At 40.5% G+C, this 2,851-nt stretch overlaps 1 protein-coding gene across 1 annotated transcript in view; it reads right to left on the reverse strand.

The window, feature by feature from the left end:
• LOC108753605 (nuclear factor of activated T-cells 5) overlaps positions 1-2,851 on the reverse strand; it is a 40,382-nt gene that overhangs the window by 20,400 nt on the left and 17,131 nt on the right. The gene's annotated exons all lie outside the window — the stretch shown is intronic.

Here is a 2,851-nt window from a genome sequence, read left to right on the forward strand (position 1 = left end):
AATCGCCCGATACAGTCACATGTCACTTAGCGATCTAGCGCAAGTAATAGGATATTATGAAATGTTTATATCAACAAGTCGTCCTTCCTTTGAATTATTACGCGCCAAATCCCGCAGCCCGCGTTTCACTGCGAGATATCGATCCCACATCGATCGACATACTTGGTATCATTCGAATTTCTACGAGGACAGGTCGCGTCATCGTCTGAACGGTACGGAAAAACGGCGAGAAAGTATGAGAGAAAAAAAAAGGAGAAGCAAGTATAAACGCGGAAGCGAAGAGAAATGAATCCACCAGAGGAAAAAGCACGACGCGCATCATGCGCGGACTAACGCCACGCCGTTCGCCCGAGATCGACGCAACCTGGGCGCGCGAGTAAATAAGCCCCCACCCCCGCATCGCGACGTACGTCGGCGTCGACGGTGGCGTAGCGATGGCGCGCCGGCGAAGGTGACCAATCAACAGGCGCTAATTACCCCGGCCTATTGGCGGTGACCGCTCGCAATGCTCGCATTCAATTGAGCATCGATACCTTCTTCCCCTCCCCTCCGCTCTCCCCGTTCGGCGGGTCCTTGTGGGAAGGACGAACGATAAGGTTCCAATTTTAATAAGGTACGTCGACGTACCTCACACAAATAGCTTCGACATGATAACGATTGGCTCCAGAAATTTTTCCATAATTATTAGTTACAATATTCAAAACGTAATAAACGAAGAACGTTGCACGCGTGCACGATTCCACGCGCTATAATTTCAGGCGTTGTAAATAGTTATTACGTAAAAAAGATTACATAAAATAAACGTAAATTTATAATCATCGAGAATCGGGAGAAATCCGAGGGGGACAAAATGCTTTCGCGGAATCCACGCGTCGAAATTCAAATTGCACAACTCGGATGGCGTTTTCTTTCATTGGACATCGCGGCCGCATTTTTGTACTATAGAAACCATCTAAAAGTTAAAGATACTTTTGATGGACCTGCTATGTTTTAACAACTCCTGAGAAATAGATAGATATTGCTATTTATTGAATTTTTTATGAGCCTCAGGATTGCATCCTCACAGAGAAAAAGATTTGTTTGGACTCGAGAGTTCTATTTACATTTGTTTCATATTGAAACAAATTTAATTTTAAGTGATACACACATTTTGTTTAATCAACAAAAATTTTGTTTTAATGCAAATAATCACATTCTTAATTTAAACGTCCATTTTGGTTAGATTATTCAAATATATAAATTTGTTTAATTTAAAGAAACCTTTTCTCTGTACTCTAAAGCACCAAAATTAAGCATATAATATTATGTATATTTATTACATATATTTACATGAACAACTAAGCTGAAGTAATACTATAAGTACCATAATAAAAAAAAAAAATTAAAAGAAAAATAAAATTAGATAAAAAGAAAAAAAAAGTAAACGACTGAATGAATCATTATTTATTTTGGGCCCTGAGATATAACTTTTTCTTAAACTCAGAAATGCTACAAAGTTATGAAACATGAAACATAAAAAAAATATCATACAAAAATTAACGTTTAAAGGACCGGAGGCCCCTTTAGGGACTCAACAGTGGTGCCACCTTTTTCGCCACTCAACCCTATTGACAAATAAAGTTCTAGCCTTTAAAATAAAAAAGTCGATCAAAAACATGCCAGTCCTCACAGAGAGATGAGAAAAATAAATGATAATAATAGACTAACATAAATAGAAAATATAAAACAAAAAAAGAGGAAGAAATATGTCCTCTCTCGCGTGATTTTGCTAAAACTAGAAATCTGCATACGCATCTCGTATTTAGATTCCGATTAGAAGGCGTCTACTTCGCGCGACTCGCGTGCGAGTTCGGTTATATATAATTCGCCAATTTTCTTGCGAATCTTCGCGAGCTCGTGAGAGAATTTCATTCCATCGCGGCGCACGACGATTAGATAATCGAGACGGAGCGTGATCGATTAGTGCACGCGCGCGCACGCTCACTCGTTCCGGGCTGTTCCGGAACGTGTCAACACACGTCACGATCGTGGTGGCGTCGATCGTGTGACGTCAAAGGTCGATTATAAGTTTACAATACGCGGCTCATATATGACCGCGTAGCAACTTAATGCGAGATGCATCGCGATAGCGTGCGGTTATCAGTCTGTTGGATAATCTATCGTAATTGTTATTTATTACATAAAACCATAATTCTACAGTTTCAGTAGATTTCATCGCCTCTTACCTTTCCCTCTACTCGTGGGATCGCAACAATACACTAATGTAAGGCGCAGGAAAAAAATCGCATTTCTCGAGATAACATCGGAAGCTCTATAAAGAGAAAAGATATTCTCTGTAAATGTCGGACTGAAAAAGTTCTCCCCCCCCCCCTGAATAACATCGCTCGCGAAAGTGTATAATAGTGAACAGAATACGATTTTTTTTTCGGTGGGTTTCGGAATGCAACTTGCTCACCGAGCGATTGGATTTCACTTATGGATTCAACCATTTACATTAAACCGATCTACGACTGAGTTCCAACATCTATTGGAAAAAAAAAAAGTATCGCAACCATTCTGTCCACCTTCGAAAAAGTTTGAAAACTTTTGTTCAATACAAAAAGCGAGATAATCGCTACATCCAAAATAAAACGCACATTCTGTATGTATAATTTAGCGAGATGGTTACACAATAAAATAATGATTCCAGTAAATCGACGTCTCCGAGGTATTACATAACGAGAGAAAAATCGCATATGGTGGGCAGTTTTGATTTCCGCGGGATCGCCATTAAACACAAAAATCAGTCGGAGGGGAAGACGATTCCCCCCCCTCCTCCCCCCCCCCCCCCCCCCCCCCCCAAACCACCCTC

Source organism: Trachymyrmex septentrionalis, unplaced genomic scaffold (genome assembly GCF_001594115.1).
Source record: "Trachymyrmex septentrionalis isolate Tsep2-gDNA-1 unplaced genomic scaffold, Tsep1.0 scaffold114, whole genome shotgun sequence".
Classification (NCBI taxonomy): domain Eukaryota; kingdom Metazoa; phylum Arthropoda; class Insecta; order Hymenoptera; family Formicidae; genus Trachymyrmex; species Trachymyrmex septentrionalis.